This window comes from Amblyomma mixtum, chromosome 7, assembly GCF_055824585.1.
Source record: "Amblyomma mixtum isolate Tamu chromosome 7, ASM5582458v1, whole genome shotgun sequence".
NCBI classification, from domain to species: Eukaryota; Metazoa; Arthropoda; class Arachnida; order Ixodida; family Ixodidae; genus Amblyomma; species Amblyomma mixtum.
Window position 1 is genome coordinate 100,469,960 of NC_143018.1, and position 12,330 is coordinate 100,482,289.

Sequence of the window (12,330 nt, forward strand, 5' to 3'; positions counted from 1 at the left end):
CTTATGTCAGCGTGCAAACAAACTGTATATACAACGAACGGACCTGTAGGCAAACTGGGCAGAACAACCTGGTACTCACTATCAGTTGACATAAACCTATTTCCGCGGCCAGACATGGCCGCTGTAGCCGCTCTAACGGAGCCCGTCATCACACGTCCGTTCGCTTCGGCGCCCGGAAGTGGAATCCAACTGAGCTATTTCGGCACGGCAGTGGACGCGGTGGCTCCTTCGTGCGCACCGTACGCATAGTGCGAAGGGAAAGACAAAAAGAGGTGCTGCCGAAACCCGGGATCGAACCAGGGACCTTTAGATCTTCAGTCTAACGCTCTCCCAACTGAGCCATTTCGGCACGGGAGTGGACGCAGTGGCTCCTTCGTGCGCACCGTACGCATAGTGCGAAGAGAAAGACAAAAAGAGGTGCTCCCGAAACCCGGGATCGAACCAGGGACCTTTAGATCTTCAGTCTAACGCTCTCTCAACTGAGCTATTTCTTTTTTTTTTTCTTTATTGCCGACTTCGACGTTCACAACAATATACAATTGATAAAACGTGTCAACCAGGCTTTGGCTGACACGGCGTGTTAAAATTTTTTCAGTTGCGTCAAAACGCCAAGCACATCAACCGATTCTGGCGGTTCAGGTAGTCCTCGATACACTTCTCTGAAACGTACAACACTTTGAATGAAGTGTTCTCGTACAGAACGAACTTCTACATCAGCATGGTTAAACTGCATTCTTGTTTTCCACAAGCTGTGCAGGCCCAGGAGCATAATCGCATCCAATGGAATGCCATCTGCGTCGTGGAACGGTAAAAATCTTATGCCATAGGAATCTAAGGGTAAGTCTTTCTTTTAAGTCCTTTGAAGAACATCCCAGAAGAAGATGGGGTCCCAACAGTCCAAAAAAACGTGTTCTATGGTTTCAGCTCTTTTGCATAGAAAACAGTTAGTTGACCAGGGAATGAGGATGCCTTTATCTTGCATCCATGTTTTGACTGATAATGTGTTAGTGTGAAGTTTAAAGAAAAAGGATTTGACTGATGGCGATACTGGCATCTTCTTTACTCTCTTAAGAACATCTGCTCCTGGGCCTCCACGATGTGGGAAACGGTACATCGGTACAGGTAGCATTATGTCCACTAAATCCTTATACAATTTTTTTCTCCCTACGCCACACAAATATTCCTTAGAAAATCGCACATGCAACATCCTATACGCGAGTACGACCTCTCGCAGATACACTCGCACGGCCCCACCCATGCTTTGGCACGAACACACAAGAAACTCTGGAAGAAATCGACCTAGCCGAGTTTGCACTACGGTGCGTATGAACATATCGTTTTGATTTCGGAGGTACATAAAACGCGAGACCACTTGTCTCAAAAATAAATGTGCAAGTCCAAGCCCACCTTTCTTCACGGACAAAAACAAATTTGTTCGACTGGTCCTCTCCCAAGTCGAAGACCAAATAAAAGCGGCAAAAACACGATGGATTTTTTGAATATTGACCCGCGCTACGCTCAGCACACTCATCACATACCATATCTTTGCGGCAAGGAAAATATTACAAACAGTGGCACGTGAGAACATGGACAATTGTCGTCCTTGCCAAGCATCGGTTTTTTCCTTGACTTTCGCTGCTTGCTCATTCCAGTACCGATCAGGCTCTCGGTAACAATCAAGTGGTACTCCTAGATATACTGTCGGAATGGTGGACCAGCGCATTCGAGAATAGTAGTCGGGCGTGACTTCCCAACTGCCATGCCAGTACCCGTAGCTTTTTTCCCAGTTGATCTGAGCCCCAGTGGATCTACAGAATTTGTGTACTACATCTGTGGCTTCACAAACACTCTCTATTTGAACAGAAAACTGCAATGTCATCGGCATATGCCAAGATTTTCACTTGCGCTGACTGCAGCCTGAAGCCCATTATGCGGTCGTTATTCTGAATAGCCAGGCAAAGTGGCTCAAGGTAGGCCGCAAATAGCAAGGGTGACAAAGGACAACCCTGCCTCACAGAAGACCGCACTTGCAGGCTCTCTGTGAGGTCTCCGTTGCCAACAATTCGAGTTGTACAATTTGCGTAGGCCATTTTCACGCCCTCTGTTATTATCTCGCCCACATTCGAGTAATCTAATATGGCCAAGAGTACTTCATGGGAAACACGATCAAAGGCTTTTGCCAGACCCAGCTGCATCATCGCCACTTGGTCGTCAAAAGAGTCGCAGCATTCTAGCCCGGATCGCGCTACGTGTATGTTAGTGGCGATGCTTCGCCCCTTTATGCCACATGTCTGATGTTCCCCTGCCAGCATGGTTATGACTCCCTGCAATCTTTTGGCGAGCACCTTCATGAATATTTTGTAGTCAACGTTGGTGAGGCTTATCGGACGATAAGAGCTCACCAACAGGCGTTTTTCCGGGTCATCAGTTTTTGGTATGAGCACAATGTGTGAAGTTGTGAAGGGCATGGGAACACGTTTTGCTTCGTAACACTCGGCAAATACTTTCAGCAGGACAGGAGCTATCATAGCTCTAAATTTTTTGTAGAAAGCAGCCCCCAGGCCGTCTGGACCAGGAGCTTTACCAACCGGTAATGTGTCTATCGCGTGCTCTATTTCGTTCACGGAAATCGGTTGCTCAAGACGCCTTTTCACTTCTTCGTTAGGTTTCGGCATGAACGGTAGAAATTCACTGTAAAACTTTTCTTCAGCTTTTCGCGAATGACCCAATACGTCTTTCAAGTGGTCACAGATTACGCGCTTGATAACACTGCTGTCTGCCGAAATATCTGCACCGGTACTTATTTGTCGTATTTCCTTCCGACATGCGTATCGTTTCTCATCAGACATAGCACGCTTTGTTGGCGTTTCCGCTGCCCACAGCTTCTCGGACCGTGCAAGAATAACTGCAGCTCTATACTTATCAGCGTCTATTCTTCCAAGCTGTATTTTTACATCCCTTATTTCATTAAAACATGTTCCTGGTTCAGCGCTTTCTATACTGGTCAGGAATTCAAGCTGATCGCGAAGCTGTGTTTCGGTTTGTTTCTCTGCGTACCTCAAGGTGCTAGATTTTTCAATCGCTCTTATTTGGACAAGCTGCTTAAACTCTTCCCATTCGGTAGCGTAGTTTATCCGTTGCGCTACAAGTAGCTTCTTTAGCTCTTGCGTTACTCCATTATGAAATCCCTCGTCTTCCAATAATTTAGAATTAAATTTCCACAAGTGGCAGTTGAAACGAGTTTTCTTTTGTTTATTTCTAAAAGTCGCTATTACTAGAGAATGGTCACTAAAGGGCACAGGTTTTACTTCATACATGGTACATAGCGGTACCAGCTCTGCTGACACATACAGTCTGTCTAGCCGTGCATGGCTATTTCCTTGAAAATGAGTATACTGCGGACGGGTACCATATAAGAATACATTCACAATATCCTCTAAATAGTGGTCGTAGACCACTTCTTTCAAGACGTCCACGCTTTTGTCTCGCACCCAAGCACCATTTGCACGATCTGAGGCATGACAAACACAATTGAAATCGCCCGCTAATACCAGCACCCTGTCACAGTTTAAATATGTCTGGAAGCGCTCAAAAAACATTTTCCGGTCGGTCTCTACATTCGGCGCATACGCACAAATAACCCTGAAATTCTGGCCACAATGCACAAAAACAACGACAAGAAGTCGGCCGCTTTCACAGGAGAGCAAAGACTGCACAGTGATACCAATGTTGTTCCGAATGAAGAGAACACAGCCACATGAGGCGCCAACGGAGTGACACACAACTGAGCTATTTCGGCACGGGAGTGGACGCGGTGGCTCCTTCGTGCGCACCGTACGCATAGTGCGAAGGAAAAGACAAAAAGAGGTGCTGCCGAAACCCGGGATCGAACCAGGGACCTTTAGATCTTCAGTCTAACGCTCTCCCAACTGAGCTATTTCGGCTTTTGTTTTTCTTTATTGCCGGGCTTCCACATTACAAAACAGAAAATAATAACATGTACATACAGTATACACAGTTAGTCAGGATCCCAAAGAGTGGGCCTGACTTAGGTTAAAATTCTCTTAAAGTTACGAGGGGTTCCAGCCTTGGTAACCACTCAGGAACCTCCACTATTAGCTTTTGTTCTTCCAGAAACTTGTGCATACTTTCTCTAAAATACATACGGGCTGGCCGTGCGTCAGGGTCACAATGATACCCTGCCATGCGGGAGCGCCATATACTGTGGAGGCCCACCAGCATGACTAAGTCTAACGGTATCCCATCCTCGTTCTTGGTTGGCAAAAACCTTATTCCGTATGAGTGGATTGGAAGCTGTTTCTTTAAAGTCCTCTGCAGTACGTCCCAGAAATAGACCCCTTCCCAACAGTGCAAAAAGACGTGATCAATTGTCTCCGGCTGTTTGCATGAGACAGTGCGACCCCCAAGGAAGGAATATCTGTTTTGCCTCAAGAAAAGTTTTCACAGGTAAAGTTCCAAAGTGCAACTTAAAGAAGAAACTCTTGGCTCCCGGTGGTACCTTCATTTTCTTCAAAACGTTGTAGCCCGGCCCTCCACAGTACATGGCCCTGTACAAGGGCACCGGAAAGAGGATGTCACACAAATCCTTGTACAAATCTTTCCGGCTCACATCACTCAAATATTGTTTTGAAAATCTAGCATTCAAAAATCGGACGCTGGCGACTATCTCCTTGAAAAAACCAAACATGCGATGTCAGTGCACGTTAAAGATCCCCAGGTGGTCGAAATTATTCCGGAGACCTCCACTACGGCACCTCTTTCTCTCTTTCTTCTTTCACTCCCACCTTCCTCCCTTCCCTTACGGCGCGGTTCAGGTGTCCGCCGAGATTTGTGAGACAGTTACTGCGCCATTTCCTTTCCTCAAAAACCAATTTACCAATTTATTTAATTTACCACCCGTCATACACTCAGTTGAAATCACAAAGTCTGGCAAAGCCCTACCGAGCCTTACTTGGCACACTGTGCGCAGAAAAGGATCATTAACATCGCGCAAAAACAAGAATCTATTGACCAATTGCTTCGCAAATAAATGTCCAAGCCCGAGTCCTCCATCCCTCACTCTTCTGAACAAATTGGTTCGCGTACACCTCTCCGATTTCGAGGCGCACACAAAAACAGCAAAAATACGATGAAACTTTTGTACATTAATTCGCGAACAATGCATCACTTGCATCACATACCACAGTTTGCTGATGAAAAACAGATTGCACACTGTGGCTCTCGCAAATATAGATAAATAGAACGGTTTCCACTTTTCAGCCTTATCGCGTGTTTCTTGCACCTGCCGTGTCCAATACGGTTCGCTGTCGCGGTAATTTTCCAGCGGGACACCCAAGTATTTCACAGGGGTCGTGTGCCAGGTCACGTTAGCGAAATTCTTTGGGGTCACTGGCCACTGTCCATGCCAGAACCCCACACACTTCCCCCAGTTAACCCTGCTCCCCGTCACAGTGCTGAAACGCTTGACCCCGTCGACCGCGTTACAACTGAGCTATTTCGGCACCGGAGTGGACGCGGTGGCTCCTTCGTGCGCACCGTACGCATAGTGCGAAGGAAAAGACAAAAAGAGGTGCTGCCGAAACCCGGGATCGAACCAGGGACCTTTAGATCTTCAGTCTAACGCTCTCCCAACTGAGCTATTTCGGCACGGGAGTGGACGCGGTGGCTCCTTCGTGCGCACCGTACGCATAGTGCGAAGGAAAAGACAAAAAGAGGTGCTGCCGAAACCCGGGATCGAACCAGGGACCTTTAGATCTTCAGTCTAACGCTCTCCCAACTGAGCTATTTCGGCTTTTTTTTTTCCCCGGGATTTTTTTTCTTTATTACCGACTTGGCCGGGCAAACAAAACAAAAATACAATGACATGACAATAAAAGCACAGGTCAGTTTCTACCTAGTGCACGATGATAAAATGGGTTAAATGATTTTAGTTGGTCGAGGACAGGCAGCCACTCAGGCTGAGGAGCTTGCTGTCCGAAAACTTCCTGAGTATACATGATGCCCTCAATGAAATACTGATGAGCCGGATTCACAACAACATGTTCATGCCTGACATCCATTCGCGTACGCCATAGGCTGTGCATGCAGAGCAACATTAGCAGGTCGCAAGGCACTTCACCTGGCTCTGCACATGGTAGGAAGCGTATTCCAAAAGGAGTCAGGGGGAAATCTTTTTTCAGTGTGCGCTTCAACACATCCCAAAGAAAAACAGCGTCATGACAGACGAGAAAGATATGTTCTATAGTTTCCACTTTCTTGCAAATAAGACACTCTACTGACCAAGGTACAAAAAGGCCTTTGCTTTGCAACCATGGCTTCATTGGGAGGGTTCCAGTATGCAATTGAAAAAAGAAAGAACGCACTGAAGGCTTCACCGGCATTCTTTTGACTCTTTTTAGCACATCCCTTTCGGGACCCAGAAGATAAGCACTGCGATAAACAGGCACTGGCAGAAACACATCAAGCAGGTCTTTGTACATCTTTTTCCTTGTTACAATGGCTAGATACTCATCGGAAAATTTTGACCGAAGAATACGGACTGCTGCAACAACTTCTTGCAAAAAAGCACTTAACCCACTCCGCCCTGCAGACATAGATGACACAACATAATCAGGCAGTGATTCTGACAATCGCACTTGTATAACAGTTCGCAGAAAATCATTATATTGACGCAAGAAAAAGAATCTAGTGACTATCTGTCTCAGAAATAAATCTGACAACCCTAGCCCCCCGTTCCGTACCTTGTGGAACAGATTGCATCGGCTGGTACGTTCCCATGTTGACGCCCAAATAAATGTTGCAAACACTCTGTGCAACCTTTGCACTGAAGTCCTTGGCAAAGTTAACGCTTGCAGAACGTAAAAAATCCTCGCTACTAAAAACATGTTACACACCGTAGCTCTTGCGAACATGGAAAAGTTGTGACCGCCCCATTTGCTTGTCTGAGCTTTGACTCGTTCGGTTTCATGGGCCCAATATTCTTTGCTTTCTCTGTAGTTGGTTAGCGGCACGCCGAGGTACTTTCCTGGCGTGTCTACCCACTTCATTCGACAGAATACTTCTGGCGTGGCCTGCCACTTTCCATGCCAAAAACCAAAACATTTCTGCCAGCTTATCGCGCAGCCACTTGCATCACAAAAATTTACGGCTTCTCTCACCACTTCTTGCACGCTTTCCTGGTCTCTGCAGAACACTGCTATATCATCTGCATATGCCAATACCTTCACTTCATTATGACAAAAGGCGTAACCTCGAATGTTTTGCGTAGTTAACAGCTTCAAACAAAAGGGCTCCAGGTAAAGTGCAAAAAGCAGTGGAGAAAGAGGGCAACCCTGCCTCACTGACGACAAGACAGGAATACTATTACTCAGGCGGTTATTAATTATGAACCTTGATGTACAGCCATCATAAACCATTTTCACGCCATCAGTGATGATACATCCTACATTCACATGTTCCAAAAGCACGAACAAAATTTCATGCACAACTTTATCAAACGCCTTATGCAGGTCCAGTTGCATCATGGCGACACGACCCTCCGTTGCATCACAGCATTCAAGGACACTTCTAGCTACGTGTATGTTAGTAAAAATGGATCTGTCTTTTATGCCGCAGGTCTGGTGTGGGCCAACAAGGGTTTTAATTACTGTTTGGAGTCGTCAGGCTAGCACTTTCATATAAATTTTGTAGTCTACGTTAGTTAAGCTTATTGGGCGGTAACACTCAACTGACTGCAACCTACTCGGGTCGTCCGATTTTGGGATCAACACCACGTGGGAAGTTCGAAAAGACGGCGGAGTTAACTTTCTTTCGTAACACTCGCTTATTACGCGCTGTAATGCTATTGCCATTTCTGTTTTCAAAGCCTTGTAAAGTGCGGCACCGAGGCCGTCCGGCCCAGGCGACTTGTTCAAGCTCAGCTGCTGTATTGTAGCTTCGATTTCTGCTGCCGTTATGGGCTCCTCAAGTACCTGCGCCAGGTCCTCCTCGACTCTTGGCATTAGCGACAGGAATGCAGTTTTGTAATGTTCAACATCAGGCGTTTTAAGGCTGAACAAGTTTTGGTAATATTCCAGAAACGCCCTTTCAATCACCTCAGATTCGGAAGTTACGTCATTGCGATAACAAATTTCCTTTATCTCTTTCGAAACTGCATACTGTTTTTCGTCGCTGAGCGCCCTTTTTGTGGGCGTCTCCCCAAGCCAAAATCTTTCGCTGCGTGCCCTTATCACAGCACCTCGATATTTCGTTTCATCTATTAGTTCAAGCTTAGTTTTGGTCTCTTTTATTTCTTGTCTGTACAACCCCGGCTTGACGCCTTCCATGCTGAGCATGAAATCAAGCTCGGTACGAAGTTCCTTTTTTTGCTGTTTTTCTTTCCGCTTTAAAACACATGCTCTTTCTATAGCGGCCACTTTCACGTCGCATTTAAATTGTTCCCATGTTTGTATAAAGTCTCTCTCTTTTTCTAACAAGCTTTTGACTGAGTCTTTTAGTTTCTTGCTAAACTCGTCATCCTCCAGCAATGAGTCATTAAATTTCCATAATTCCCAACTAAACTTCACAGTCCTTTTCCTCTCCCCAAGTGTGATCACGACTAAAGAATGATCACTGAAGCTGACGTGCACAGTCTGGTACTGGGAACACAAGGGCACAACTTCAGAAGGAACATAAATTCTGTCCAGCCTTGCGTGACTAACGCCTTGGAAATGCGTGTTCTGTGCTTGTTCTGAACCTTGCATTATAATGCCAATATCTTCCAATTCTGCTTCATTAATCATCTCAGACAGTAGCTCGGCACTCGTGTCCTGCAGGGTTTTGTTGCTTGTTCTATCTTCAGGTCTACACACGCAGTTGAAATCTCCAAGCAATAGTACACGCTTTTCTGTCAGCAGGAAAGGTTGAACACGGCGAAAAAAGGCATCTCGTTCGGGAATTCTATTAGGTGCATATACGCACACAGCTCTCCACTCTACACCAGAAAAGTAAAGATCGCATGCTACAATCCGGCCACTTTCACAGGAAAATACAGTTTCCACAGCGACTTTGCAGTTTCGAGTTAAAATCAGACACCCTCCCGACTTTCCTTTTGCATGGCACACGCAAACACTGAACTGTGCACGGTAAATTTCTGCCATCGCATCTGTCAACTCTTCGCTTTCAATTTTTGTCTCTTGAACAGCCAACAGATCGATTTCGTTTTCGAACAAGAGACGTTTAAGCTGATTTTGCCTTCTTCGAGCAGAAAGACCTCTCACGTTTAGTGTGGCAATACGCAAGCTAGATGTTAGTTGAGGCGCCATCTAAATGGTTGGGATTCGCCGCTCTCAAAGTGACATCGGTTTGCAGCTCACCTCATCAAAAATCCTTCCAGCTTGCAAAGTACGGCGGTGTCAGCACTGAACCCGATCGAAGAGCGGGTTACCAACACGAAGACCCTGCAAGGCACCTCCGCTAAGGCGGAGGGACACCCGACGAAGTCCTACGATCAGGAGGGATGTTCGGCTTGGGCTTGTAGGCCTCACGTCGAACAGGAGGCGCTTTGGGAAGAGGTTCCTCATGGTCCGTCCCGTCGTAGCTCGTCGCCTTGTCATCAGCTTCGTCGTGCGTCCTCTTCGCTGGCAAAGTTGACGCCGCGGGCATCTCCGTGTCAACGTCCTTCTCGTCGGTCGATTCCAAAACCGTCTCAGCTGCACCTACCGCAGCATCATCTGCTTTTCCCGCGTCCGCCTCAGTTCTCGTGTCTGGCACAGGTGGTTCTTCTGAGTTGGCAGCCTCATGTTCCGTGGGAAGCGTTGCATTTTCTGAGGCTATGCTTTTCGGTACTGCGTCTTCCCGACTCTCACGGGTCGCCTCTACTGCGTCGACTTCGTCCATAATATGCTCCTCAGTAGTATCTCTACGACCAGGACCAGCTACGGTAGCATATGTTCGCACGCACTGGGCGTCGTCGTGGCCGAAGCGACGACAGAGCCCGCAACGTGGCACACGGCACTCCCGACGTATGTGTCCGATGCCGCGGCACCGGAGGCAGAGCGGAGCTCTGCCAGGAACGTGGACGAGTGCGACGTTCTCTCCAACACGCAGCTGGTGCGGTAAGTCCTCGATGGTAACGCCCACCTTCAGCTTCAATGTCACTGAGCGCGTAGTAGACGACTTGTCGACGCAGCCTTTGACTCTCCACTTGTCCCGAGTTATGTCGGTCACTTTTCCAAAAGCCGCCAGAGCTGCCTTCACGTCGTCATCTTTCACGCCGTGTAGCAGCCAGAACAGCTTCAGCCTGACGCCCTGGTTGCATGGGTCAATGACCACACAGCGATGGTCCTTGACGTTGAACGCCTCCGCCTGTAGCATTTTGTTTTTTCCTTCTTCATTGCAGAATGTCACGGCCCAAACATGATTCATCTGATATGCCCCGAGGGCAACCACTTCCGGCAGCAATGACAGACGCTCAAGAGCGTCACGAAAGTTTTCAACACGGTATGGCCTGGCTTGGACGTCGCCATGCAAAAAAACAGTATGCAAAACGCTCGAACCTGTTGGCAAATGCGGCAAAATCAGCTGGTAGTCCTCGTTCGGTTTGATCGTACTCCTGATACCGCGGCCCGGCTGGGCCGCTAAATCCGCTCCTTGGGAGCCCATGATACACACGTCCGTCACGCTCGGTGGCCGGAAGTCGAATCCCCTGAGCTATTTCGGCTTTTTTTTTTCTTTATTGCCGATTTTGACACAGAACCAAAATTACAAAAAATTGTAAAACACCTCAGCCCAATGCGGCTGATACAAGGGTGATTAAAATCTTTTCAATACAGCCAAGTCATCTAGTACAGAGAGCCAGTCAGGCTGTTCAGCTCGTGCCCGGTATACTTCTCTCAGGCACACGACACTTGCAATGAAGTTTTCTCGCACAGACCGCACGTTTACATCTGCATGCCACACCTGCATTCTGGTTTTCCACAAGCTGTGGAGGCTGACCAGCATCAGTAAGTCATAGGGCACTCCTGTTTCATTTTGGATGGGCAAAAATCTAATACCGTAGGGGTCCAGGGGTAGATATTTCTTTATAGTTCTTTGGAGGACGTCCCAGTGAAAGATGGGATCCCAACAACCCAGGAATACGTGTTCTATTGTCTCGGGTTTCTTGCATAGGATACAGTTAGTTGTCCAGGGGACGAAAATCCCCTTTTCGTTCAGCCATGTTTTAACAGGGAGCGTATTTGAATGTAACTGGTAGAAAAACGTTTTCATAGATGGGTTAACTGGCATGCTTTTAACTCTTTTTAAAACATCCTGCCCTGGACTCCCACGGTGCAGGCTTCGGTAAAGAGTAATTGGCATCATTACATCCACTAATTCCTTACACAGCTTTTTCTTTGAAACTTTACTCAAGTAGTCAAGAGAAAACCGCACTTGGAGAAGCTTGAACGAGAGTACAACCTCTCTCATGTACCCCACGACGGAACCACGCATATTCTCACTCGAAGACACCACAATTTCAGGAAGCAGCCTTTGCAATCGCAGCTGAATAACAGTCCGCAAAAAACTGTCCGACTGGTCACGGAGGAACATAAATCGTTATACAACCTGGCGTAAAAACAAATGAACAAGACCAAGGCCACCACCTTTGACAGGAATAAACAAATTGGTGCGACTGGTTCGCTCCCATGTCGACGCCCAGACAAAAACAGCAAAGACACGGTGAATCCTTTGAATATTGGCTCGGGATGCACTCAATACATTCATTAGGTACCATATCTTTGACACAAGGAAAATGTTACAGACAGAGACGCACGAAAACATTGATAGGTGCATCCCTTGCCACGAGTCGGCCTTCTCCTTCGCCCTTGACGCTTCATCGTTCCAGCAGTCATTGGGATCCCGATAACATTCGAGAGGCACGCCAAGATACCGCGTTGGCAGTTTTGACCACTGCAACCGACAGAAGTGTTCCGGTGCATCATCACAGTTACCGTGCCAAAACCCACAGCTCTTGTCCCAGTTTATCAGGCAGCCAGTTTGTTGACAGTACTTTTCGACTAGGCTGGTAACTTCAGTAACACTGTCCTTGTTTGAGCAGAAAATGGCAACATCATCTGCATAGGCGAGGACTTTCATATGGGATGACTGCAGTTGGAAGCCGGAAATACGGTTACTGTTAATTATGGCCACGCAGAGTGGCTCTATGTAAGTCGCGAACAGTAGGGGCGAAAGAGGGCATCCCTGCCTCACTGAAGAATTAACTTCTATTCGGTCGGTCAACTCCCTATTTACGATTACTCGCGTGCTGCAGTTCGCATAAGCCATTCTCAC

The 12,330-nt window shown here is 47.2% G+C and overlaps 1 protein-coding gene and 4 non-coding genes across 6 annotated transcripts in view; 1 reads left to right on the top strand and 4 right to left on the bottom strand.

The window, feature by feature from the left end:
- The window catches only part of LOC149336984 (uncharacterized), a 77,970-nt gene that overhangs the window by 33,888 nt on the left and 31,752 nt on the right, over window positions 1–12,330 (top strand). The window lies entirely within an intron of this gene.
- Window positions 277–349, bottom strand: TRNAF-GAA (transfer RNA phenylalanine (anticodon GAA)). Its single transcript has one exon. It is a non-coding gene; the product is annotated as a tRNA-Phe (tRNA).
- On the bottom strand, window positions 3,872–3,944 carry TRNAF-GAA (transfer RNA phenylalanine (anticodon GAA)). Its single transcript has one exon. It is a non-coding gene; the product is annotated as a tRNA-Phe (tRNA).
- Window positions 5,595–5,667, bottom strand: TRNAF-GAA (transfer RNA phenylalanine (anticodon GAA)). The gene has a single exon. It is a non-coding gene; the product is annotated as a tRNA-Phe (tRNA).
- On the bottom strand, window positions 5,740–5,812 carry TRNAF-GAA (transfer RNA phenylalanine (anticodon GAA)). The gene has a single exon. It is a non-coding gene; the product is annotated as a tRNA-Phe (tRNA).